Raw genomic sequence first — 27,819 nt, 5'->3', positions numbered from 1 at the left:
GATGGAGCTCTGTGGGGCTCCCAGCACGAGGCTCCCCCATCACCGTCCAACCAACTCCCAGACACCTACCTCCTAATCCCATTCTACCGGGGGGCAGGCTTCAGCATGGAATTGGGGGGTAGGGCACAAACACACGGTCCGTGGCCACCGAAACGTTGTGCTAACTTGTCCAGGAATCAAACAGCCAGTAACTGAGACGTATCCATCTTCCGAAACTCAGAACCCGCGTAGACTGGCTCCAGCTGCCCAGCCTCCAGACACCCCCCTGCCCCCGAGACTCCTCACGTTTGAGCTCGGGCCAGTGGCCACCCCCAACCAGCCGCCCCAGCCCACCAGCCTGGCTGGCCGGCCCCTCCTCCCGGACGCTGGCCGCCCTGGGCTCCCGGGACCCATGCTCTCCTCCACTCCCACCAGTCTCTGCGACTGGCGAGCACCTGGCCTGGTTCTGCAGTGGCCCGGGCTCCGTCCTCTTCTCGTCCTGGACGCATGGCCTCCGGTGCCCTTCGGGGCCACGTACCAGAGTGTGCCTCTCCTGTGTCCTCCCTTTTCCAAGCCCCACCCTGCGGCCGACTCAACCCCGTAGACACTCCGGCCTCGGCGTCTCCCCTCTGCGTGGACTCTGACCTCCTCCGACACTCTGGCCTCCCCGGTCCCCGGCCCGGTGGAGGCACTCGTCACTGCTGATGTCACGCTCCGGGAGTCCTGCCGGCTGTGCCTCAGAGACGTGTTCCAGACGGAGCCCCCGTCGTGACGTCCTGTTCCCTGTGGTCTGTCCTCAAAGCCACGTCTGCGCTGGGTCCCTTCTTACAGCTCACGGCACATCGTCGGCTGTGCTCAAAGTACCCTTCGCCGTCCACTCTGCAAAAGCCACGGGCCCATGGGACCTGAGGGCTGCATCCCTGCCCCTGCCCTGGACACCGTCCCCTCTGTCCTCTCTTCCTCCATCTGGACGAGCTTCTGCGGCGCCTTCAAGACTCCTCGCCCAGCTGTCTGCTTGGCCAGCTCCCTCCCCGCCCCTCCCGCCAGCCCTGGCTCCGATGTCCCCTTCTCAGTGAGACCTTGCCCACCTGCCGTCACGCCACAGCGCCCCTTTCCGGTCTCCCTTCTACACCTCCCCCCGGTGACCCAAATGTCTCGCTCCTCCAGCGCATGGACGTTCCAACTGCAGCGCCCCGTCTGTCTGAGCATCAGCCCCTAGAAAGCTGCATCTTTGCCCACGGGACCCCGAGTTCCCGGGACGCTGTCTGGCACGTGGCAGCCGTCCGAAAAGTCCTCTTGGCGAGTGAATGAACCCTTCTTGGCGTCCATGGGCCAATCTCTGTGGACAGGGTCAGAGCCAGGTACGTGACCTTGACGTGGGTGAGGATGGGGACCAAGGTCCCACCCCACTGGGCGAGGGGGGAGGAGGAGCCCGGTCTGCCGAGATCGAGGGAAGTTGACCAGAATGCTGTGAGCGTCCGTCTACGCCTGGTGCCGGCAGCCTGAACGCGGGGGCATCACAACCAGGTAGACGGAGGGAGAACCTCACAGGGCTGTGGGCCGGCGCTCTCTGGGCACGGGACCCGGACAGAGGAGGGAGAACACAGTCCCAGGCCTCTCGGCTCCGGCCGTTTGTGCAGTGATCGGGAATTACACCGAAGATAATTTGTTTGTGCAGGCGTGTTTGGGGGAGGAGGGCTGGAGGCCTCGGGTCTAAACCCAAATCAGCGGATTCCTCCTCCAGAGGCGGGGAGCACGTGAGGGAGCCGGGCACAGGCACGCCCCCCCCCCCCGGATTAAGTTAAGACAAGACCTGAAACACCTCCAGAGGTATTTCCAGCCCAACCGGACGATGTGCCAAAATCTCTTGAGGGGATTTGTTCTTTCGAGGGGCGGGGAGCAGGTGCAAAATTGGGGGGACTTGGGGACTCTCAGACACACTCGGGACAGTATCGGCCGCTTCTAGCCCACCCCCCCCGACTCGATCTCCTTGGCTTTTTCCTCCCAGGTGGTCCACGAAGTCTCTCCCAGCAGCTGTAAATCTTTAAATTCCTACTTCACGTCTTCCGTTCAGAAAGAAGCCGTATTTGCTAATCTTCTCCATAAACATGTATTACAATCTTGGGATTTTATCAAACCGTGTACACAAAGTAATTATAGAAAGAATGGCGCATTATTTGCATATCTAGTATTTAAAGGGTTACTTATGTAATTATTGAATGTAACTGAGAATAAGCTGTTTGGTTCCCTTTCATCCCGAGCCAAACATTAGGCTTTGAAAGGAATGCCTTTAAACTTCAACAATATAAAAGCACACAGTGACGTGAAGTTACAACTCGAGCTTAAGTGAGTCAGACATGAAAGTATTTATGACTGGGATTCTACAAGCAAGTTCACTTTAGACACTTAAAAAAAAAAAAAGAAAAGAAAAGAAGGCAAGTCTCTATCGCCCTTGGTAGGCACGGGGTATTGTCTCCGCCGGGAGCTGTTGCGTCCAGCCCGCCCTCACTCCTGTTGCTTTAAACTCCCGGTAGGACAGACGGCCCCGCCGGCAGCAGCGGGGACAGGTAAAGGCGCGGCCTCTGCCCCCGCCCCTCCAGACGTCGCTCTCCGGAAGGCGTGCGGCCAGCGGGGGAGGCGGAGGGAGGAGAGAAAAAGGACGGAGGCCGAGAACAGCCTCGCACACGAGAGGGAAAGGCACCGAGTGTTGTTTTTTCCTGATGAAAAAGCGGAGTGGGTCCCAGACTTCTCCAGACCAGAGGCCAGGTGACGCATTTGCTGTGTCAAGGGCACTGTCCGTGACAGGCTGTGGCGAGGCGGGCTCCGCCTGGACGGAGAGGGGCCGGGCGCTTCTCAGAGGGTCTCAGCAGGAGCCAGGTGGGCCCAGAAATCACTCCCACGGTCCATGCAAAGCAGCTAGAGCTGAAACCCACACATGCATGTGCTCACACGTGTGCACGCGTGTGTGTACAGACATGCGTGCAAGCCATGCAGTGCATGTGCACGGTGCTTGCGCATGTGGGCCCACACTGAGTCATGCATGCATGCACAGACCTGCATGTGCATGTATGTGTACAGGCATGTGTTGTGCGCACAGGCACACCCACACTGAGACACGTGCACACAGGTAGACATGCGCATAAACACATGACACCCATGCAGGCACACAGGCGTGTGCACAGACGCGCACACACGTTCATGCTCGCACTCTCTGCTCTATTTAAAGTTCTCGGTGGGAACTTAAATCTGAGCACCACAGAGAGGAGCGAGGTTAGGGACTCAGCCTCAACTTTGATGTCAGCGCCCGGCTTTTGGAGGGCAGCCATCCCTTTGATCCCACACAAACGGTGAGGAATCAAGTGTCTCGAATCCCGGTCCATTGAAATACAACAAGTTTCACAGTTATTTCCAGTTTGGGGGAGCGTGCAGGTGACTCACCGTGGGATAGAATGACAAGGAGCAGCCTGGAGAATTCCTCAGGCTCACAGGCCTTCAATAAATTAAATTAGTCCCCACGTGTTGAAAAACTGGGAGCTATTTCCATGACATTCATTTGACATCTGGTAATAACCTATCATATTTTCAAAGTAGTTTCTCTTCCTTTTCAGACTTGCCAGGGGACCTTCCGGGCCCCGGGCTGCGTCACCTCCCCTTCCGAGGAGGGTGGCGTTGGCTGTAGACCGGAGCACAGGGCCACGGGTCAGGGGCCGTGGGTTCTGGACTTCCCCACTCACTGCCGGCTTCGGGCAAGTCCCGTGACCCAGGAAATGGACGGGGGAGACTCCCCAGGTTCTAAGACACCCTGTGGCCTGAAAACGGTTAGTTCTTTTTCACCCAGCATGCCAGCCTTGTCCTCACTGTGGATTTCGATCCCGGCTGCACTCACCAAGGACGGAAAAAGAAGCCTCTGTCCGGTTCCCAGCAGAGACGCTCAGAGGCCTTGTGAAGCTGCTCAGGTGATTCCAATGGGCAGCTGAGACAGAGAGTCATGGCTTTGGAAGGTAAGCGGTGAGGGCCTCGGCTGCTGTGGCTCAGTGGATTGAGTGTCAGCCTGCAGACCAAAAGGTCCCAGGTTCGATTCCCAGTTAGGGCACGTGCCTGGGTTACGGGCCAGGTTTCCAGTTTGGGGCGCACGAGAGGCAACCACACGTTGATGTTTCTCTCCCTCTTTCTCTCTCCCTTCCCTTCTCTCTAAAGATAAATAGATAAAATCTTAAAAAATAGAAGGAAAGAAACAACAATCAAATCAGGACACCGTCTGCTGGGGAGCCACCCTGAGCCACCAGGGACACACACTGGGTGGGTGAGCAGAGCTTGGGGTCCAGGGGGACTTGGGACTTTCTGGGTCTATCCTCAGCGTCTCACTCTGCGATCCGGCTGGGAGGCGGGCACATGACCCAGGACAGCCGCTTCTTGGGGCTCCCTGTCCTGCACCCGGGGATGGACTGGCCGAGGGCTGACCCAGGAATGGCCCATCACGTCCAGGGGTTAAGATGTACGGCCTGGTGAGAGGTGGCCTCTCCTTCCCCATCAGCACCGCTCTTGTGAGGACTGTGTGGGCTCAGCCGTGACACCCCCTCCCCGCCGCAGAAAGAGGGAAGGGCAGCTTGAGAAGCCCACCGCCGGCTCAGCTCTGCGAAGGTGCCCCTGGACCCTGGCGGCCGGCAGCCCCTGCAGGGTGCCTGCTGACGCCTCTCCAGACAGCTGAGGCCCCAGCTCCAAACGTTGTGGGACGACCAGGCGCAACAGGGGGACCCACTCTAGTGATGGCACCACGTGGGGGGCCGCAGGCTGTCCGGAGAGAAGGGGACATGTCCCACCAGGGTCAGGCCCCGTGCTCACAGTCTCAGGACACAGACGCCCTGCGCGTCATGTCCCCACCCCAGACGGAACATCCGGGGGCAGCCCCCGGCATCTGGTGCAGAGTGGGCCCTAGGCAAGTAGGTGTTGGCCAAGCGCCCAGGGCGGAATGAGGTGACCGATGAGGGAGGCCACACGGAACACGGTGACCTCGCGTGGGCCCATTGGCTGCAGGCAGATCCGCTTGGTCGTGTTGGAGAGATGAGCGTGCTAAACCGTTGAAAAGAAAAGCCACCAAAGCTTAAATGACAGGGCCACGGGCCACAGTGTCTCAGTGCGTCTGGCCTCCCGCGCCCACCGTGGCCCATGGGCCTGCCCGGGGCTCGTCAGTGTCAGTGAGGTGGACCCCCGGGCCCCAGCCCAGACCCACCTGCTGGGTCCAGATTTTCATTTCAGCAGAATTCCCAGGTGGTGCCCGCACGCTCTGGCGCTCGGCCGAGCGGCTTGCCCAGAGCCACAGGAATGGCTACACAGAGCTTTGTTAGCGTCCGCTCCAAGGGCCAGAGAAAGACGCCGGCTGAGTGGGGAAAGCAGCCCAGGTCTCAGCCTGAAACTGGGTCGCCTTTGCGGGGACTTGGAGACTCAGATCCCGCAAGGAGGGACGGGAAGGTGGGCGCAGCGCACCGGCGCCTGGCTCGCACGTAATCGCAGCTCTGGACGGCCGCCTGTCGCCTCCCAGTCAGCGTGAGAACCAGGGGCTGTCTGTGGCCGCAGGATGGCACGCAAGCGAGGCCAGCTCACGGTCCCATCCAGAGCACAGCCACCCAGACAGCCACCACCGGGCACTACAGACAGGCAGAGGCCACCGCTCACCTGGGCAGGTGCCTCGCCCAGAGCGCGCTTGAGGCGGTGAGACAGAGCTGCTGTGCCATGTCCTGCCAGAGCCATGGTGACAGACACCCAGCACGTGGGCCAGCCCAGCCCTGAGCACAGCGTGTCGTGTGGGAGGGAAAGGAGTCAGGAGCACAGAGACCTGGGGCAGGGCGGGGTGGGACCGTGTTGGGACGGGACGCAGGGAGGAGGCAAGGCCTGGGAAGCCACAGTGCTCAGGGTCAGGGGCATCTCGGCCAGCCAGCGCGTGGGGCCCAGCAGCCACCACGTCCCGGGACAGGAGGCCACGGGAAACGGTCCACGCAGCGGCGGCCTGAAGACCAGAGCGGGGATCCAGGCGGGGCCGGCACCTGGTGTTGGGGGAGAGGCTTGTGTGGGGGCGGGGGGGCGGGGGCCTGGGAGGGACGGGTGGGGGGCCGTGACGCAGCCCCAGGAGAGGCGGCAGGCGGAGCCGAGTGCAGCTGCGCCCTCGGCCCCACAGAGGGGCCAGGAGACCAAGCGGTTCCTGCAGCAAACGCCAGGGCAGCGGGCCCTTGGGACTGAGAAAACGAGAAAACTGAAGCCGGGTCTTCAGAAAAGAGCCGGGGCGGGGACAGCGGGCATCTAGGATTTAGTCCTAGAAAATCAGGACACTTTTAACACATCAGCACATGAGTGGGGACTGGGCGCTGGAGGTGTTTGCAAGAAAGAGGACCAGATCCTCCTCTGTGTGCCTCTGACGGTGACGGTGACGCTGCTTCCCCACCGGCGTCAGAGGGACTGTGCGGAAGGAAGGAGGGAGGGGGGGAGGGAGGGGGAGGGAGGAGAACACCCCCCACCGTCTCTACAGACACCAGGCTCCAAACCCAACAAGACGTCCCCTTCAATCTGCACACATTACGGACGGTTCATTGTTTAACACCCTCTGAAAGCCGGTGTCACAGGCCTGTGCCGACCTGGTCAGCACAGGGGCCGTCCCGGGCGTCGAGGGGCCGAGCCCTTGGGACGCCGGTGCCTGCATAGGAAGAAGGGGTCCCCGCGGGGCTCCAGGAGGTGTCCTCTGGCGTTTTCTCTCCATTTTTCTTTTCACAGCAGCCCTGGTCATGACCTGCCAAATGGGAGCCCACACCCACTAAAGAAGGGGTCACAGCCACCAGCTTTCCTCAGCCCCTTGGGGACAGAGGTGTGGGACATGCCTCGGGCCGCGTCCCCTGCTCACATTCGGTCTCCCCTCTGAGGCCAGCAGCCGGCCATTCCTGAAGCTCTGGGACAGGAAGGACCAACCGTGGGGGCAGCCTGCCGTGTGTGAGGCGGTGCGTGCGCCCTGTCCTGTGAGTAACCCCACTCCGTGTCCAGGTTCAGGTGACAGCCTCGTGGCCACCAGAAAGGGAAGCCAGACAGGAGCTGATGCTCCACACCTGGGCTCCCCGAGGTGCCCCGCAGTTCCGGAGGGCAGGTGTCATGCCCATGTGACAGGAGCAGGAAACAGGCTCAGACGGCCAGCTAACTCTGTGGGGGGTGCCCACCCTGTGTAGCCAGGTCCCCGGCCCTGGCAGGCCCAGGGGGCAGGAGGGAAGTGGCCTCGAAGGCGGGGTGACAGGAGAAGGAGGCGCCGGGCTGGAGACACACCTGTGCACGCCGGGCGCCCGTGGGACCGTGAGAGGCCCAGCTTGGCTGGAGCCCTTCTCTCCGGCTCCTGGCACACAGTAGGTGCTCACCCAACACTGCGGACGGAGTCTCCGGTTCTCCGACTGGACGGGGGGCTGGGTCTCTCCATGGCTCCCCCACGGTCCCGGTTTCCGCTCAAGGGAGCCTGGAACTCGGCCCCTCACCCCTGTCTGCCACACCCACCGCCCCAGTGGGTGCCTCTCCGGCCTTTGAAGCCCAGGTGGGGAGCCCTGCAGTCCCGGGGGCTCTGCCTTCAAAGGCCCAGCGCTGGGATTTCCCGTGACTGAGCGGCCCGAGGCAGGGAGGGTGGCTGGGGAACTCCGGGGAGCCATGCGCCCTGAGTCAGGGCTCCCAGGCACCCGGCGTCCCCACTGGGGCCAGAAGAGCCCACAGATGGCCCTGGAGATGCTGCCCGGGGGGCTCCCCTTGCCCCCACTGCCCCCTCGCTGCCCCTCCACTCCAAGCCTCCGGCTCTCAGCCACCATGGCCATGGCTCCCCAGGGGCAGACGTTTGGGCTTTGTGGTGCCACGGGCCAGGTGCCAGGACACAGCCTCCGTCCAGTGCCGCTCGGGCGCCAGTCACCGGTGCTGTCACGGGTGCAGCCCCACCTGCGTGCTGTGCGTCCCGCGGGGGCCTGTTTCTCTCCGCAGCCGCCTTCTGTGGGCCCGGGTCCCTGTGCCCGCGGGGTCGGCACACCGGCAGGGCTCTGAGGGGCTCTGGGTGACCCCACGGGGGGACAGACAGGCCAGCACTTTTCTCCCAGCCACGCGTGGGCTGCGGCCCGTGCCGTCCCCACTGTGCTCACAGGCTGCCGTGAGCCCCGCAGGACATGAGTCAGAAAGTGCCGCCGACCCAGACGTGTGAGGGTGAGGCGGGGCACCCCCAAGGTCACAGGAGCTCGGAGTCCCGCTGCGTGTGGTCCGGCCGTCAGAGCCGTTGACGTGCAGAACGCGAGGGCGAGGAGAAGCGGAGCAGAGCAAGCCTGCCCCGCCACCGCACTCTCAGCCCGAGCTCTTTCCTTATTAAGACGACCATTCGAACGTCCTGCGCCAAGCCTGTCACCGGTGTGCCCTGAAATGGCCTCGTCCCCACTGGGGACATGGAGCTGGAGCTGCTCTGTGCCCCACGCGGCCAACACACGTGTCCCTGTGGGAGGCGGTGTGCTTGTGGCCACGGCAGCGGGGTGGTCTGTGGGGGCCCCTATGCAGGGACAGGCCCTGGGGGAGCAGTAGCAGCTCCAAAGCTGAGGCCGGGGCCAATGACACCTCCTGCCCAGCTCCAGGGGTCAACCCCGGCCTCTCAGCCGGCCGCGGAGTTAGCGTCTGTCTGTCCGTCTGTCCCAGTAGCCTCAGCCCAAAGCCCGGCCCTCCCAGCCGCGGCCCCTCCTGTCTGCCTCCACGTTGGCAGAGCGGCCGCCAGCGTCTGTGCAGCGACTTGCCGGCTGCGGCGCTCCCTGCCGCTGGGCCGAGCCGAGCCGAGGGGCCGCCCTCCTTCTGCGACACAGGCACTGCGGGTCCTGGGTCCTCGCGCGGGGACAAGTGGGGAACACGCCGCACACATGGTCTCGTCGCAGTGATTTCACCCCCACTTCACAGTAAGCGGACGCGTCAGGCGGCGGGCAGCCCGTGAAGGGGCCCCAGGCGGCCTCAGCCCCCGGCTGCAGCTCCCACGGCCCGAAGCCCCTGCCCCCGACACCTGAAATCGAGGTGTCACACGGGAGGCTGTTTTCCGTACGCGCTGGCCGTCCCGTTCGAGGGTACGTGGCTCCTCCACAGAATGAGATATGACGCGGCCGCGGGCAGCAGCGTTCACTTGTCATCTGAAAAATGTAAAGCCCCAGCGCTGGGGGGGGGCGAGGAGGCGCCCTCGTCCACGGCCCGCTGGCGTGAGACGCCGTCCACACTCTGGAAGCCAGTGGCAAGGTAGCAACACTTAGCATGTACACGCTCAGAGCGACGGCCACCCAGGCCTTCCCCGCAGCGGGGCTGACAGCGGCGGACTCCGGAAAACCTGACGTCGTCTGAGTCAGAAACTAGCGGGCTGTCGGGCCACACGTGCAGAAAAGGGAAGGCGGAGGAGGCCCCTTGACGGCCAAGAACACGCGTGACAGAGCAAGAGTGTACGATGATCTTGTTTACAAATAAAATGCCTACATGTGTGTGAGCCAAAGGCAACACACGTGTTAAAGGATGGTCCTTAGTCGTGGATTGCAGGTTGATTTGTTCTCTTGTTTGATGGCTGTAATTTAAATTTAATTTTAATTTTCTAACTTTTCTACAGTGAAACTGCTTTATGCATCCATCCATCATCCACTCACTCATTTTTCCATCCATCCACCCATCCATGCTTCTGTACCAGCGATTTTCAACCTTTTACATCTCCAGCACACATAAACTAATTACTAACACTGCAACACACCAAAAAAATATACTGTTTGCTGATCTGACCAAAAAATAGGTGTTGTTTTGACTCATTCCCACCTCACGGCTGTGGTTGGGCCGGCTGCCATCATTTTTTTATCTGACAGTCTGAGGGGAAAGAGGCCCATGTCCCTGAGGAAATAGTCACGTGTTGCATGTTATAAAAATTCTTGGGGCGCCCCGGTTGACAGTCTGATCTGTGCCACGGGGGGGAGATGGCTGACAAGGGGCACGAAGCTTTAGTGACGAAGGTGACGCCTTCCGCGGGATCGAATGTGCTACTGTGGGCACAGTGAAAACATCGCCGTGCGTCCTTGAAATCTACGAAGAGAGCAGGACGTAACTGTTGTTACCACGAGAAAGAAAATGTAACTAAACAAGGTGATGGATGAGTTCGTTGGTTTGTACACGTCTATCAAATCAGCACAGGGTGTGCCTTAAATATATACAGTTTCAATCGTCAGTTATATCCCAATAAAGCTGGACATGACCAGAGGTCCCCACCGTGCCCAGACCCTGGGATTCCGAGGCCACGTCCGGGAGGTGGTAGTGGTGTCACCGGTGGCAGAGGTCAGCGGTCAGCACAGCACCGGTGGCCGGGCTGGCCCCGGAGTGGCCCTCTGAACCTCCTCCTGTTGGACAGGAGACCCCAACTCTCAGGCGTCACCGTGAACACAAGGGCGAAATGACACATCCATCCCCCGCCGGCTGGAAGTGTGGCTGAAACTAATAGCCCATGAAATCTATTAGTCTGGAAATGAGAACCAGGCGACATAAATCAGGCGCTAATTACAGGCTGTTGCCGAGCTCGGAGGGGCGCCTCCCTGGAAGCCCGGCCCCGCGGCCGCACCACCTTCTCCAGCGAGTCCAGCCCACGTGCTCCACTCGCTCCCTGGCAAGGCTATTATCTTAATTACGGAGCGAGGACTCGGAGTTCCCTTGAAATATACATGAGCGTGTCCCTCCTCATTATTAAATGCAAGAGCAGTCCAACCATTTTCTCAACACCGTTAATATTCCGAGGACGAGGCACTGCCCTTCTTATTAATTCTGACTCATGGGGACGTGCAGCCAGGTTCTCGGGCAAGGACACGGTGACGTTCACAGCCAAGCGTCCGTGGAAGTCAGAGACCACGGTGGGACGTCCCAGGCGAGGGTTCTGCGGACACAATCCGAGCCTCACTTCTAGAGCCGGACTTTCAGGTTTACTGTCAGTCCCGTGAATAAGAATGACAGCTGCCTTTCGTGAGGTACAGGCTGGGTGCGTGGTGCCGGCCGTGTGCGCGGTGCCGGCCGTGTGTGCGGTGCCGGCTGTGTGTACAGTGTCGGCTGGGTGCACGGTGCCGGCCATATGTGCAGGGCCGGCTGTGCGTGCGGTGCCGTGCTAAGCACTTCCCGTGCGTTTTCTTACTCAGTGCTCAGCAACACCAAGCAAGGGGTGTCACTGCTCACATTTTGTAGACGGAAACCTGGACCTGGAGGGGCGGAGTGATTCGCCCACGTGGCTCAGCAGAGCAGGGTTGGGACGAAGGTCGGCCTGACCCCACCTGCTGCCACCAGGTCTCCCGACCGCACCCCAGAGGCCCCCGGTCCTGGGGCCCGTTAGCAGGTGTTTCTTAGGCCCCGGGACATGGTAGTGAACACGGTTTACACAGGTCCTCTCCGCGGGACTTTTCAGAGCCTTTACTATGTAAGCAGGCACTTTGAATCTACGAGCAGAGCATGTGCTGGATGGTCCCCGAGAGGGCCCAGGACACGGGGAGGGGCCGTCTGTCTTCCTCTGAGCAGACATGAGCACTGAGCACAGGAAGGGCTTGAGGGCAGGGCACGTCCCTCTGGCTCAGCGCCCTTGCGAGCATGAGGGGCCCGACCGCTACCGTCCTTCGCCTCAGTTTCTGCCCCGTGACCTTAGTGGCCACGGCCCTGTCACCGCTGCTCAGTGTCAGCGCGGGGCCCGGACAGCTCTGTGGGGTATCTGCCCTGTGTGTTTACTTCTGAAATTTTTTCTCCTTCCTGCCCAGAGGTGGGACTTCAGCGAAAACATCCCGAGCTAGGTCCCACGAGACTGTGTTCTCGTTCATACTTGTCACCTCCTAGGCTGTGTGGCCAGTGTCAACCCTGTGTCCCCACATCTGTGTAAAGGGAGAGGGTAAAAGCTGATGCCCAAGGGCCCGTGTGCTGCCACCGGCCTTGGATTCTTATGGAAGTTTCTTGAGAGACACGCCGATGGGAGAGAGAAACGTGGATCGCTTGCCTCCTCTCTGCACCCTGGCGGGGATCGAACCAGCAACCTTTTGGTCACAGACGACACTCCACCCAGCTGAGCCACGGGCCAGGGTGAACATCCAGGCCATCCCAAGCCAAGTTAATACGGAAACCCATGATGCACATGTGCCGCCAGGTTAGGCTCCTTCCCAGGCTGTTTTGGGGACAAAAGTCACAGTGAAGGGAGAGGGGGACTTGGTCCCTGAGGCAGGGGGACAGAGCCGGGCACGGATCTGACAGAGGGAGGGAGGCAGCGCTTAGCGAAGCTTCGTGCCCGGGTGCCGCTGGGCAGTGCCGGGCACACCGAGGGGGAGAGCGGAGCCGCGCAGGTGAGAGACGGGAGGTGCCACGTGGGTGCTCAGAGCTGTTTGCACATGAGTGGTGACGGACATGTCACTGGCCCAGTTTCATAGAAGATGCAGCAGGAATTCTGTGACAGGGAGCCGGCCAACGAGGGCGGGAGCTGGGCTGGAACCCAGGGTCCCTCATTAAACCCCACCTGGGTCTCATCCACCGGGCGCTTTTCCTGGGTCACCGGGTCATTAAGGCACCTGCAGCCCCAGCAACTACTCTGCATCATCACAGTTCCTGCGGCAAGAGGCTGGTTTCCACCTTATATAGGTAGTTAAATCTCTGTTTGATTTGTATACACACTCGGGTTTAAATGCAGACATGAGAGTTCAGTGACGTTGGGCCTGATTCCCGGTGTCTGTGCCTCTCCGGGAATCCGGCCACCAAATGACGGAATGATGAGCCTCTGGCCTGTGGCCAGGAAGCGACCTCTGTTTTGTCCTTGAGACTCAGGGACGAACGCGCTGAGTCACAGAGTTGCCGGGAAGACCCACTCTCGAAGGTCACCTCGATGCAGGCAGTCGGGACACGGTGGGGACAGAAACCTGCACCCTGGGTGGGCGGATGTGGCCTCAGGCCCCCCCAGGCCAGAGAGACAGGATGGGGACTCGGGGCGTCTGATGCTGCACGAGACGCTAGCATCAGGGGGTTACCCCATGTGTGGGGAGACACATTCAATCACCTGCAAGTGCCTGCAGCAGCGATCGCCAGCTCTCACACCACAGAATTTTTTAAACGAACACCACCTGACTCTAGTCAGCGGCCCTGACTACCTGGGAGCAGGTGTCCTGCGTCAGCCATGATCACCTCGTGCTCGGCCCACGTGAACCAGTCACAGCCGTCCTGCGCACATCAACACGTTGCTGACGTTTTCTGCGAATCGGACAGAAAGCGGGACAGTTTTGATTCGTTCACCCCGGCCGGCCATTACCGTGTTGGCTGCGGCCACGCGTTTCCGTTCCACGACACAGTGAAACCCTCGCAGCGTTCCTTGGAGTCTTGACACCGAGGACAATCTCCCACACCCAGAATCACACGTACCCCTCCATCCTTCCTTCAGTCCTCTATTGAAACCTCTCCCAGCAGCTTTGAGAAGGCCGCCAGGGAACCCCAAGATGGGTCTGGTGCCTTGATTGCAGAGGAAGAGTAGGACGCTTTTCAAACCTCACAAAAGAGGCAGAAGCCGTGAGTCCTCCAGCCAGCAAGTGGGCTGGGGTGTGAGGACAAGACCTGAGAGGACCCTGCCCGGGGCTGGCGCACGGGGTGGGGGGTGGGCCGGGGGGTGTGTGGTGGCCTCCCCGGCCCAGACCCACTGGCGTGGCGGCCCCTCCACGTGGTTCCCGTGTCTGCCAAGGGGGTCCCCTGAGCGAGAAGAGAGCAGCGTATGGCTGTGTGTCAGCAACGGGGTGGCCTCCCAGCTGCTAACACCTCTCTGGCCAGGATAAAAGCAGAATTTTGAATCTTCCTAGAAGTCACCGGTCAGGAGGGGTCCGCCGGCACAGCGCAGGGCAGGCTCAGGGGGCACCCATCTGCCCGCCTGCAGAGCTGGCCTGGCAGCAGGCGCACCAGGACCTGCCAAATCGGGGAAGAAGCTGGGGAATCGGAAAGGGCCCCTGTGTTTATTCCCCCGCCCCCACCCCCCTCTTCTTCCGTTTGCAGCCTTAGGGTCCTCGTAAGTGCAGGAAACCGTGGCCCAAACCTGCTCTCCTGCGGAGACGGAGGGCAGGCACCGCTCTGCCCCACGAGGCCCGTGACAGTTGCCATGTCTTCAGTGAGAGGACTTTTCCAGAGTGAGGCTGCTGCGCTCCCGGGTGTGCGCGGTGTCCCGTGGCTATTCCACGTCCGCGTGAGAAGGTTGGGGTCGCCGCAGCGGCCTGAGCAGGAGCCTAGAGCCCAAGTGTCCCATTCGCGTTCTGCGGACACCGCCGGGCACGAGCGGGGGCCCTGTCTTTCCTGCGCAGCCTCACTGAAGGCCCTTCGGTGCCCCATGAGGACACGGCTCCCTGGCATTGCCTTTTCCTAGAGGCAGTGTCAAGAAAACCTTCATGGGGGTCAGAAAGCCTGGCCTCTGGCCGCAGATCTGCCGCCGCGCGTCCACTGGACAAATGTTTGGACAGCTGTCTGACCTCCGGCGGTCACTTCCCGCCCGGTCACCATCGTCTCGTTTATAAATGAAGAGCTTGTCCTACCCCCAGGATGGCGAGGCCGGACGGACAAGGGCCATGCGGGGCAGTGACACTGAGTAGGGATGTGCCCCATCTCATCCCCACTCCATCCCATCCCAGCCAGTCTGCACTGGCCCGAGTCTCTTAGGTCCGGAGCAGAGATGACACCTGGACAGCCACTCCCTCTCGCCCTCCTCCTCCTGACAGCCCATCAGTGGCCGCCACCAGCGCTGGTCCAACCTCCCTGCACACGTGGGGTTCCCCACTCCCAACCCTCTCTGCCTAAAATCAATAAAAAATAAATAAAAACTTGAGAAAACGTCCCCAAGTTGGCACTTAAGTACCCCCCTGAGAAGCGCCCTGGGAGGGCTGGCAGAGCCTTGAAGTCTCCTTGCTCAGGCTCCTGCTGAGGAAGCCAACAAAGCCTGCAGGTATGGAAGACGCCCGAGGGAGGGCCCCTGGGAGGGGACAGCGGTGTCGCTGTGCCGTTCTGTGTCATCGGCCATGACGGGTGCTGTTGAGATTGGGCGGCAGAAGCAGCTGAACGGCCCTGCAAAGAGTCCATTCTTGTCTCAGGGCCGCCTCGGGACCACGCTGGCCACCTTGCCCGGTTTGTGGTTTAGAAGGTCCTGAGTGACCCTTCGTGACAAGAAGTGTCCAGAAGTCACTGGAAGAAACACCCCGTGTCTAGGGTGGTCACATAAAGCACAGGACCCCCCAACCAAATGTGAACTTCAGGTGAAGAAGAGAGTCTCTAACGCGTCCCCAGCAGTGCGCGGGTTACTTACACTGGACAGCAGCTCCTTACCTAAAATTCAAATTTAACCGGGTGCCACATATATATATTTCCTCAGTGACCCAAGTGGCGTGAGAGCCTTCAGTCGCGAGCCTGGAGAGCTTGCCTGTGTGCGGTGACGGGGCCCCCGATGGCGAATACCCGAGAGGCAAGGAGGTTGGGTCTGAAGCTCCCGTTGGCATTTACGCGTGGGGCTGTTTGGAAGCACTGAGGACGCCTTCAAGTGTAAGTCCCATCTGAGAAGAGCAGCGATCTAAACACAGGCACAAGTTGCTCTTGCGGAAAACACTGTTCACTTTACAGACGAGGTTACGTGTGCGTCTGAAGCCACGCTTTCTGCGGTCAGCCCGCACGGTCTGCGTCCCTCCCTGGCCCATCCGGTCCCCGAGCCCGCGCCCGGGCGTCTCCGGGTCTCCGCCTGCCCACCAGCCACACAGTCCGTTGCTCCTGACCGTCAGGAATCCCTGCACTCCCCCCTCCCACGGTCAGCAGGCTCACCGCCCCCCTGCCGGCCGTGTTGCCCCCCGGGTGTGAGCGCGACGCCGGCCTGGATTCTTGCTCCCACCCCGCAGCCTCCGCGGGTCTGTACCCCACACCTCACGTGTGACCGCCGCGTGATCGTTCTGGGGCACGGGTCTGACCCTACCCCTCTCCAGCTCAAAGTCTCTCCTGGACGTGACTGCAGTCATCGAGCTCCTGGGGCCAGGGCCACAATGTCCCCACCGTCCTAGCGCAGGACCAAAACTTAGTGCCATAGAAGCTAAACAAATGTGCAGAATTTATGGGAAGAGGGTGAGCGCCCATGGCTGCCAACGGCCCCGGCCACACCTCCGGCAGTCCGTGTGTGCAGGGGCCCCTCCCACGTGAAGCAGGACCGGCCCTGCCTGACCCAGACAATGTGAGACCATCCATGCGGGTCCCAGAAGCACTGCAGCTCCTTCCTGGGGGCGGGGGGGGGGGGGGGGGCGGTACCGGGGAGCCACAGGCAGTGAGGACTCTCAGCCAGCTCCGGGGGGAAGGCCGTGCAGACCAGACCTGAGCAACGACCAGAAGCCTCGTGCCGGCCACGTGACTTGGCCCCAGGCACCCCAGCCATCGCTGGAACATTCTAGAGGAGACCAGCACCGTCTGACTCATCCTGCAAGCATGCACCCCCTCAGCCAGCACGTCCAGGGGAACCTACCCTCCCGCGAGCCCGTGAGCAGGCCCCGGACACGCACGGCGAGGAGGGAGGGGCCGCCTGCCCGCCAGCCCGCACCCTCTCCCGGGGAAGCCAGGCAGGACTGAACTCCAAACCGCTCAGGACCAAACCCAAAGGCAAGGCCTGCAGAGAGGGCGGGGCTGGGAGGCGCCACTCGGGGGCTCAGGGTTTGAGATGACAAGAGACACAAATGGGTCCCCGGGGCCCCAGGTGAGGCAGATGTGGCAGGAGGGCCCACTGAGGCGCCGTGTGCCCACCCCCGCCCGGGCACGGCAGTTCGCCTCAGCCACCGCCACGGTCCCCTTGCAGGACACCCCCTCCAGGACAGCAGTGTCCTCGGCTGCTACCTCTTCCCTGCTCCTCTTCCTCCGCCAACAACACGTCTTCCTGGCCACCGACATGTGAAAAAGGAACCGCCCAGGTCACATCCGGACGCCTGTGACGGGTGATGACTTAATTCATTGTGTGTCCTAAGAGAGGTTTTTTAGGGAGGCCTCATCCCTTTATCCGTGGAGGAGGAACGGCAGGCGCCGGGCGGGCAGACCTCTGCGGAGGACGCTCTGAAGACGGGCTCTTCCCCTGCGCCCGACGGGCCGGGCCCACCGCTGCCACTCGCTACTTGCTCACTCGGGGTTTGGCGGCGCACTCCCAGGGGTGACGAGGTCACAGAAGGAGCAGCTCCCACCCTAGGGGCACCCACATCTAAGACATCTGAGTGACTGGGGGCAGGGGGACAGACTTGGGGCACAACCTCCCGAGGGCTGAGCCGCAACGCTCCCTCCTTCCCCCTCTCTGCACTGCATTTCACGCAGGAGGCCCAGGGTCCCCCGAGAGCGCCTCTTTCCCGACCTTGAGAAAAGAGCAAAAAGACGGAGCCGGCACAGCCCCCCGTCCAGCACGACACCCCCAGTCGGCACTTATGACGACGAATCCTCACGCTTCCCTGGGGTGGAGCAGGCCTGGAGCGTCTTCATTTCGTCGTCACTTAAAGGCAGCTGGCGGGACTTCCGCAGAGACGACACCCTGGAGAGGACTTTGCCCCCCTCCCAGCCGTGAGCGGCGCCCTCGCAGAGCACCCAGCAGGAAGGAGTGTGGAGAGGACCCCGTGAGCCCAGCCCCCGCACTTTCCGGAAGAGACCCCCGCGGCCACAGGGAGCGCTGACTCACCCACCACACCCCGCCACGCGACAGCCCCTGACTCCGTTGCTGGGGTCACGGGCAGTTCAGCGTTCACTGATGGAAGCAGAGACGATATTAGCTCGAATTTACCTGAAGAGAATTCTCGAGCCATGATATATTTTTAAATAAACTCATCTTGAAATAATTTTAGGTTTACAGAAGAAGCGGCGAAGGTAATGCAGAAAGGCCCCCCGCCCCTCACCCGCGTCTCCTGGTGACACCCGGGTCAAGATGTGACGTGGACGTCGGCGCGGGTCTCCCCACCGGCCGCAGACACCCACGTCTGCCCGAGAACGTTCTCTTCCTCCCCAGGAGCCCACGGCGCGACCGTTCAGAACCCCACGATCCGCAGAGACACCCAGGCCCCGCCCGAGGCCGCATCACCCCTGGGCCCACTCGTGGAGGCGGCCGGTGTCTGACGAGCTGACTCAGGCGCTGGGATCCCAGACACACTCGTTAGTCAGGGCGAGCCTTGGTCTCAGAAAGGCCGCCCTCCCTTCATCCGCACCGTGACTGGGGGCGCGAGTGTGGGCTGCACAGCCCGGCCCACGGTCAGCACGCCCGGAGAGCGGCACCCTGACCAAGGCTGGAGATCTGCTAGCCGGTGACACCGAGGTTTCGCGATGAAGCCCCGCACCGCGCCCACGTGTTCTCGCTGCCGGCGGGGCGGAGAGGGCGCAGGAGAGGGGGACGGCCCGTGGGGAGCGAGGCCGTGACCCTGGGGTGTGAGACAGAAGAGAAAAACACTTGCAAACTCACATGCAGTCTTTTTGTAAAGAAGGGCAATCCTCTCTCACACAAGGAATTCACCTTAGCAGCAGCGAGCTGCGGAAACAATTTCTGGAAGCGTCGGAACGAGGAAGTTCACAAGGCGTGGCGATTCGGTGCTCGGCAGGCGGCCGCAGGGGAGCTCCGGTTGGTCCCATCCGTCCCAATCGCCCCAACGGGCTCCTTGCGTCCCCTGAGGGTCCCAGCGTCCCTCCACAGGGAGGCAAACCATGGGGGGGGGGAGTGGAGGGTGCCGGCGGAATGAGGAACCTGGCGGGGAGGGTCGCGCGTCCCTGCGGCTCCCCGAGGGCAGGAGCGGAGCTCGGGGATGCGCCTGTGGCTCAGGCCATGTCCCTCCGCACAGCACGTGGGCCGTGGCTTCCAGTGGCAAGACCTGAAGTAACGTCCCAGGACTGCCTTTCGAACACCAGGGTGGCCCTTCCACGAGCCAAGCGCCACACAAGGGGCAGGCAGCCCAAGAAGAATCCCCTTCCGGCTCCATGCCACCGCCAGAGGCCCAGGCGGGCGAGGGCAGACCCCTCCGCCCACCGAGCCTCAGGGTCAGATTTAGAATGAATCCATCTCATGGTCCAAAAGGACCCAAAAGACCGCTCCGGCCAACATCACCCCAGTTACATAGCCCCCCGAACGGACTCCACTTCAATACTCCATCCGGGACAGCTCATCATTCTTCCATTCCATTCATTCACATCTTCCTTATGGAACGCTTGTTAGTCAGCTGGAACGCCACCAGCAACCGGAGTGCGTTTCAGCTCCTTACTGTCACCTAACTGTTCAGATACGTCCACGCCAGGCCCCGGGCCGCGTGTAGGGTCCTGACGGGGAGCACATGGGGGCTAAACAAGCACCAGGTAGGCGCAGAGGCAGGTGCTGCACGGCTGCGGTCCGGGCGAGGGCGGCGGAGGGTCTGGGATGGCTGCTTCCACCCCAGCCCCACTCATAGCACCGAATCGGGCTCCGGTGAGCACGCGGGGACCGCGGGCCCCTCCCCCTCCCCAGCACACTAGCGGGGCGGGGGCTCCATGCCAGGAGGAGCAGCACCCCAACCCCAGTGGAAGGAGCAGGCCGCGGCCCCTCCCTATGGGGGGAGGTGCAGAAGCGTTGTCCTGGAGGAAGGGCTGGGCCCGAGGGGCAGAGAGCTTGTGGGTCTCCCCAAGGAAACTGCCTTTGTTTTTGTTTCTGTTTTTATTGATTTTAGAGGAAAGGAAGGGAGAGAGCAAGAGAACAAGAGAGAGAGAGACAGAGAGAGACATCGCAGTGAGGGCAACATCGATCAGTGGCCTCCTGTACACGCCCCGACCGGGGATTGAACCTGCAGCCGTGTGGTGCACAGGATGATGCTCCAACCAGTGGAGCCACCCGGCCAGGGAAAAACCGACTTTATTTGGAACAGAGCATGAGGAAGTCCAACTGGAGGGAACCGTCAAAAACAACAGACTTTTGCAGTAAAAAAAAAAAAAAAAAAAAAAATGAAGAGGAGGCTGGTGGCCCCGTGAATACAGGACAGTGACCTGGGCAGCAGCTGGTTGTTCACCAGCGAGAAGCAGTTTAGAAAGCAGCTCAGAGCCTTCCTGCGGGAGAGTAAGACTCAGAGACAGGCCCCAGGGACTCCCCCACAGAGGGCATGACGTTCATCAAATCCGACCATGGGGCGATTTCTGCGCAGGGGCGATGGTCAGAAAACACTAGCGTGACGAGCCAGCACTAGCAGAACTGAAAGCTGAATGTGATCGCAACAGGGGAAGACAAGGTCGCAGAGAGACCAGGAAAGAGACAGCCAGAGAGAGCCCTGGGAAAGCCACCGTCACCTCGGGGCAGCTAACCCGGCCCAAGGCTGGGCCCTCGGCAGTGACCTTGGCGGCTGCATGCGGCAGAGCCAACAGACTTGCCCGAGAGAGTCCAGCCCAGTCCCCAAACCCATCAGGCAGCAAGCAGTGCCAAGCCTGCAAATGGAAGACCCAGCGTCCGCAGTGGCTACCAGTTACTATCTAAAACGCCCAGCTTTCAACAGAAAAAGAAACAGGAAAGCGTGACCCATATACAGGACCACGTCAGGCAACAAAAACTGCTTCTGAAGGGCTCAGATGGCAGACCGAACAAAGCCTTCAAAGCGGCGACCGTAAGCACGTTCAAAGAGCTGGAAGGAACGGCGCTGAAATAAAGGCGCGTATAACGACAGTCTCCTCTTGGCCAGAGAATATCAGTTAGGAAATAAAAGTTATTGTGAAAATCAAATGGAAAACCTGGAAGGGAAAAGCACAATGGCCAAAGCAGAAATAAAAATCCATGAAAGGATGTCAAGAGCAGATGAGCACTCACGGGAGCAAGAACTTGAAGGTGGGCGAGGGGATATTTACGTCACCTACAGAGGACAGAAGGAGGAAAATGGAGGACACATACCGCCGACCCCCGTGCGCGTAGCGGGCATACCCGCAGCGGAGAGAAAGGAGCAGGAAAGGCTTCAAGAAAACGGCTGAGAACTGTGCAAAGTCCACACACACTAACGACTGCACATCTAAGAACTCGGCCACCTCCGTGATCTCCAAGTAGGATAAACGCAAAGAGAGCCACAAACAGACACATCCCGGTAAAAAGGCTGGAAGACAGAAGATCTCGAAACCGGCAGGAGAACCAGGGCCGTCCAGGAAGATGAACAGCTAACGTTGCAGGGAAGCAATGGTGGCCGGAAGGCAGTGGGCGGAAGAGGCACTGACCCTCAGCGGGGACACGTACATCTAGCAAAGCTTTCTCTGGACGAAAGGTGAGCTAGACCCTTGCAGATGAGTAAACACAGAGGACTGGGTCGCCGGCAGACCCAGCTCACAAGAAATGCTAAAGAAAGTTCTCCAGACCGGAAGTACACGACACCAGATGGCAATTTGAATTCACATTACAAAAAAAAAAAGAGTGCTGGTAAAGGTAATTATGTCAGTAATTATAAAAGATAGTATAATTACATATATTTTCTCCTTTCTTCTCTTAAGTAATTGAAAAGGCAATTATATAAAATAATAGTTATATAATTGCACTGTTGGGTCTGAACACAGATATGCAAAGCATTTGACAATAACACCATCACGCAAGTGAACGGTGGTGGAGCCACGCTGGAGCGGGGACATGGCGCCGGGGAGCAGCTAGAATACAGTGAGAGGATGAGAAGTGGTAAATAAGACGAATAAATGAACATCAAAAGTACACACTTAAGCCCTGGCTGGGGTGGCCCCATGGACTGAGCGCCGGCCTGTGAACAGAAATGTCACCGGTTTGATTCCCGGTCAGGGCACAGGCCTGGGTTGTGGGCCAGGTCCCCAATTCAGGGCACACGAGAGGCAACCAATGTAATGTTTCTCCCTCATATCAATGTTTCTCTCCCTCTCTCTCTCTCTCTCCCTTCCCCTCTCTCTAAAAAATAAATAAAATCTTTTAAAAAATACATACTCTCCTCCTTTCTTCAATTAGCTTCTTTAAAAGATATACTATTATATAAAATAATAATTATAATAACATATCGTTGGGTGTGTAACGTATAGATAAATATGTATAATAATAACAGCACAAAAAGGAGAGGAACATCTCACCAAATTTTTAGTATCAATATGAAGTAGATGCTCAGTGAACATGTGCATTGTCAGCCCGAGAACATCCAGTACAAAAACAGTTGAGAAATACATGTTGAAAAAGATAATCACAGAAATGACAATGTTATCCTAGAAAACCTCCACTTAATGCAAAAGAAAGCCGTGAAGGAGAAACAAGACCCAAAAGGACGCGGGCAGGTGGAGAAAGTCAAAGTCTAACCACATCAGCAGGGACACCACACGTGAATGGACTGACAGAGGCTGTCAGACTGGACTCAAGAAAAGATCTCCCTCTCCGGTCTGCAGGGGACGCAGGTTCCGCTCCAAGGTGCAGACAGGCTAAAAGGAAAGTGGCAGAACACAGTCCACTCAAACAACCCTCGCGAAAATCCTGAGTGATGTTACTAACATCAGGTCAAATAAACAAACACAAAAACGTTGCTAGGCACAGAGAGGGCATTGTATGATGATGAAAAGAGCAGGCCATCAGGGCATATGGAAATTGTCGACTGTTATGCCCCAAAATACATGAAACAAAAATGGACAGAATTGAAGAAAAACAAAAACCCAGACAATTCCACAATGACCGTCAGAGACTTCAATACTCCACTTTCCATAATGGACAGAACTGGGCAGATCAACGGGGAAAGGGGAGGTCCAGGCAGACCTGCCGGACGTCCATAAACACCCCACTCAACAGCACCAGGCTACACGTTCTGTATGAGGCACACGTAGAATATCCCCCCAAGACAGACGGCCCCCAAGACCACAAAGCGAGCCCAGACAAGTGTGAGAGGGCGGAGGTCAGGCCAAGCACGTCCTCAAATGTCAGCGGAAGAAAACCAGGGATCAATAACAGAAAGAATGGGGGTACATTTAAAACGAGGTAGATAGGGCCCCCCATAATCCTGAACAAAAGAGGAGCAAAAGAATGCCCCAGGGAGATGAGAAGATACTTTGTGATGAATGGAGTTAGGCCAACCTTCCTTAGATGCAGCAAAGCTGTACTTGGAGGGAAATGTAAAGTGATAACTGCCTATATTAATAAAGAGGAAAGATCTCAAACTGATAAGCTCGTTTTTCACCGTAAGACGCTAGAAAAAACCTAAATAAGATGAGGTGAGAAGCACATTCAATGAAGAATACAAAGACAATACAGTTAAGAAAACAAAAACTAATCCTTTGTCATAATGAACAAAATTTGCAACCTGTTAGCGTGGAGACTTGAATTACTAAAACCAGGCATGAAACAAGGCTGTCTGTACCAGCCTTGCAAAGCTAGAAGCATTACAAGAGAGCATCGTGACCAACCAGATGCCAGCAAGTTAGACAACTTGGAGGAATTGTAAAAGCTCAAAGGATGGAACCCTTAGAGGGAAGCGTGACCCTGAAACCAGGAACTGTGTTCCCAGGGAGCAAAACAAAGGAAAAGAGATCACTTGGCCTTCAGCAACGTGGACCACTTCCGAGTGTCCAAGGAGACCATCAGGAACGTGAAAAAAGACAATTCACGGAACGAGGGGAAGTGCCGGCAAGCCATTCACCCGGCAGGAGACCGCGCTCCAGACCCTCTGACAATACAGTGGGGAGAGAACGCCCCGATCAAAAATGAGCAAAGAACCTGAACAGACATTGCTCCACAGAAGATTCACCAACGGCCGGTAAGCACCATTGTGAGGGTTCCACATCCCTGCCAACCCCCGTCAGGACGGGCACATCAAACCTGCAGTGACCTGTGACTTCTGCTAGCATGGACCTAGTCACCAAGGCACGTGGCCCCAGCATCTACATAGTGACAAAGACATGGCTGGGGGGCCCTCCGCAGCCCTCAAAATGTCAAACGCAGTAACCGCAGGACTCAGGACCCTCCTGGTAGACAGAGAACCAGGAGACGTGAAGACAGGCGCCCCCACACGCACCCGTGCGTGAACGGTCAGAACACCGTCACTCCCAGTAGCTATGACCCAGGGCGAAAACGCAAACGTCCATCAGCCGGTAAATGGATAAGCAAAATGCGGTCTCGTCTGTTGGCGAGAGAAAAAGAATGCTCAGCACCTGATTGCACCTGGAAACCATCGGGACAAGGGCAAGAAGCCGGCCACACAGGACCGCAAGCCCGGTGACGCCATTCCTAAGAAAAATGCTAACGAGGTCATCGGTGGGCTGGACAACATGGGGGGGCGACTGCGCACAGGTGGGGAGTTTCTTCAGGGGACGATGAAAATGATCTAAAATGGACTGGGGAGCAGTCACCTGACTCTGAACGTCCTCAAACCCCCGAGCTACTCCGTTTGAACTGGTACACTGTCTGGTCTGTGAATAGCGCCCTCCTGATGCTGTTTTTGTCTTTAAAAAAAGATTATAGGCAGACGCCAATGTGAGAGTCCAGCAATCTTTTAAGCCACGCGTCAATCAATAGAAACATAGCAATAGCACCCTGCGCATTGAAATGTTGCTGTTTGGGAGAATACGTACGGCTGTTTCTATTAAAAATGTGTTATTGGTGTGATGGATGTCTCGCTGTTTTTTAATGAATTAGTAAATGTCTTCTTTTTTTTCCCCCATTTTTTTTTTCCAGTGCACGAAACAAACTCCTCAGTGGGTTCCCGGGGCTGCGCCAGGTCGCTAGTGCTGTGTGCACTCCACACATGTACGGACAGGCGGACACGCACGGCATCCGGCAAGGCTGCTAGGACCTGAGGAGGGCTGGGGGCCGCAGGGGTGACAGCTGGCTCTGCTGTGGTGCTGTGGGGGGGGGGGGCTGTGGTCTCTCTGTGTCATTGTTTACAAGCACAGGCTGACCTACGATCGTCTCAGGAAGTGTCCAGAATGCCCACGTGGGATCATGCCCGGGAAGGGAAAGCATCTTACTTGTCCAGGGTCCCCTTCCTGAGGACGCGGGCCCGGGAGTGGGTTTATACACAGCTCGGGTTAGACCGCCGCCCCTTTCATGCGGGATCCCAAAGCTCACGTTTCGCTGTGAGCACTGGAAGGAAGCATTTTGCCCAGTGACTTCAGGCAGCCGTGGATGAGTGGCCGTGTGCTACGCGCTGTGACCGGAACTGAGTGGCTTTCCTTCCCTCGCCTTAGTCTTCTGCGCTGAAAACTCGTCACTGGAAAGAGAGAGAAAGAAAGAATGGGTTAGTCTATAAAAGGAGCAGCTGTTACTTTGGGTCTGGATGTGGCCATGATCCTACGGCGCTGGAACTCTGAAACTCAGTTTTCCTTTGGAGGCGGTAGTGCCCGGGGAGGGCGGGCGCTGGACCTCAAGTTTAGACCCATGGTGCCTGCACCTCACAGAACCCATCACTGGCCCCAACACCAGCCCCGGCGGCAGAGATGGAAATGCGACCCTAGCAGGTGGAGTGGTCAAGGAGGGCGTTGGTATTGAACTTGGGAGCCACAGCTGGGAAGCTGGGGGGCTGGGGACTGGACCTCATGGGCAGGCTGACACAGGGACAGTTTGGGGCCAGCCCAGGGTAAAGCTGCTGCAGAGCACCCCAAACCCTGGGCACGGGCCCGCCGCACCCCGCTGCCCTCCCGGTGCAGGACTGGCTCTGCCTGGGGGGCAGCAGTGGGGCTGCCACAGGAGCGGAGGGTCCCTGACAGAGGGAGAAGCCCCTCCCTCTGCTCTGAGCCAGGAGCAGGGAGACCAAGTGCTCAGGGAGCTGCCCAGCGGGTCCACCTCTGTGGCACATGTGGGACCCTGGTGACTCCCTGCATAGCCCCAGGTGGTCTGCTGAGGTCAGCCTGCACCCCACCACCAGCCCTGCTCCAGCGGGGCTCAGGGCATGCCAGGGGCGCACGGAGACGGTGCTGAACTCCTGCCCACTCCCCTCGGCCCGAGACAGCCGGTCTTCCCTGCCTGTCCCCGCCCCTGTCCCCAGAGCCATGGCCTGCAGCTCACACACCAGCACACCATCAGGTTCAGACTTGGTCCCACTTCCTTGTTTGACTGCCAGGCGGGCTGCCCACTGAGAGCCCCGCCCTGACCTCCCTCGGATTCCAGGCTCAGGCCTGGCACGCACAGCGCTCACGCACATGCACACAACCTCACGCATGTGCACATACGTGCACACACCCACGCAAGCACACATGCACACCTGCCACATACAGCGCTCACACACATGCATTCACACATCTCACATGTGTGCATATGGAGGCACACAGCTCGTGCGTGCTACACATGCACTCATGCCCATGTGTGCAACCATGCACACTTCTCTCCCACATTCATGCACACATGTCACATAGGCACGCTCAAAAGCATCACACAAGCACACATGCAATGCATCTTACACATGTGCATGCAGGTCTGTGGGCCCACATGTACACACATGTGTGCACACTCAGGCATGTGCACACATGTCTCGCATGTATGCAGGCGCACACACACAGTGGGCCGAGTGGGAGGCCCAGGCAGCCCTTTGTGGACAAAGCCACCTTTGGGGACAGTGACCCCAGCCCTCTGTTCATTGTTGTACTTGAGTTAAACGTTTATCTTTAGAAATATCAGTTTCCTTGTGTTTACCTGCCCGTCCCCATCCGTGAAGGCCGGCAGGGTTCAGACGGCCGCACAGAGCGCCCGGCGCCAGGACCCCGGGGAGCCGGGAAGGATGCCCCTCCCGCGGCCTCAGGCACACACGGAGAACCTTCCAGCAGCCTCGCCTTCCCGGGCCAGCACTTCTCAGGCCGGGCCCCTCCCAGCAGCACCCACCCCACCCACCCAGAAGCTGCTGCCCGGGGTCCCCGGGGATCACGGGCCAGGCAGGGGGGGTCCTGGCTTCCGGCGCTGCCCACCAGCTTCCCCACCCCGCTTCCGTGGCTCGGCCCCACCCACCGCTGAGTCAAGTTCAAACCTCCTCCCCCCGCCCCCCATACCTTTCATGTGGTTTCCGGCTAATCTGAAAACACCTCTTCCCCGCGGCCTTTGTACTCGTGGGCTCTTTCTTCAGTCACCTCCTGAAAAACCTGGTGCCCAGCAAAGGCCTGACTCCCCTGGGTGTCTGCACAGGGCGCCCACCCTACAGGCGAGGGGCAGGGGACGGGGCAGGAGCTCAGACCCAGGCGCAGTGTCCAAGCTGGAGCGACAGCACCCACACCCACACCCCGGCCTGGCCTCCCGTCCCCCGCAGGACGGGCCTTTCCATGTGCCTGTCACCGCCCACCCCGGATGCTCACAGCCCCCAGAACTTTGTCCCCGTGTCCAGTGGCCTCAGAACCTCACACCAGCTCCGGGCCCTTTTCTGGGGAGCAGGCCTGATTATGGGTAACCGGCCAGTTCCTCCCGGGTCCCCTCGGTGGGCAGAAAGTAGTGCCGGGGACAGCGCCCGGCCGCCCGCTTCCTCCCTGCAGCCGCGGCTGGAGTGGCCGCCTCAGAGCCCGGGTGGGGATCATTGTCAGCGGTGCTGAAGGTTTGACAGGTTACACTTGTGATTTTCAAAAGAAACCTTTTTTTTTTCCTTGCAAAGAGCTACCTTTCTTGGCATAAAATAATTGGAAAGTACCGTGCGTATCTCAATAAAACACATCAAAAGTAACTTTGCCTGGCTTGTTTTGACAGGTCGACTTGTGGTTTCTGTCAACTGGAGCTACACATCGGGTTTTCTCAGACAGAACAAACCATTAAAATATTCAACAGAAAAAGCAAATACGTATAATTCCTTTTCTGTTTGCCGATTTTCAAATAAAAGGCGATGCTGAAAGGAGCGGCCAGCCCAGCTCAAAGCGCATTTTTCTGACTCACTCATTCGCCGT

At 59.1% G+C, this 27,819-nt stretch overlaps 1 long non-coding RNA gene across 1 annotated transcript in view; it reads left to right on the top strand.

Moving 5' to 3' along the window:
- Nucleotides 1-4,682, top strand: part of LOC150002391 (uncharacterized) — a 167,424-nt gene extending 162,742 nt beyond the window's left edge. The window contains exons 2-4 of the long non-coding RNA XR_016512983.1: nucleotides 3,588-3,980; nucleotides 4,177-4,278; nucleotides 4,514-4,682. This is a non-coding gene — a long non-coding RNA (uncharacterized LOC150002391). The remainder of the gene's footprint in view (nucleotides 1-3,587; nucleotides 3,981-4,176; nucleotides 4,279-4,513) is intronic.
- Nucleotides 4,683-27,819: the final 23,137 nt, after the last annotated feature.

The sequence above is a fragment of the Furipterus horrens genome, unplaced genomic scaffold (genome assembly GCF_987537825.1).
Source record: "Furipterus horrens unplaced genomic scaffold, mFurHor1.1.pri manual_scaffold_9, whole genome shotgun sequence".
Lineage (NCBI taxonomy): Eukaryota > Metazoa > Chordata > Mammalia > Chiroptera > Furipteridae > Furipterus > Furipterus horrens.
The sequence above is the reverse complement of the archived record's forward strand: the minus strand, read 5'-3'. Positions and strand labels throughout refer to the sequence as shown.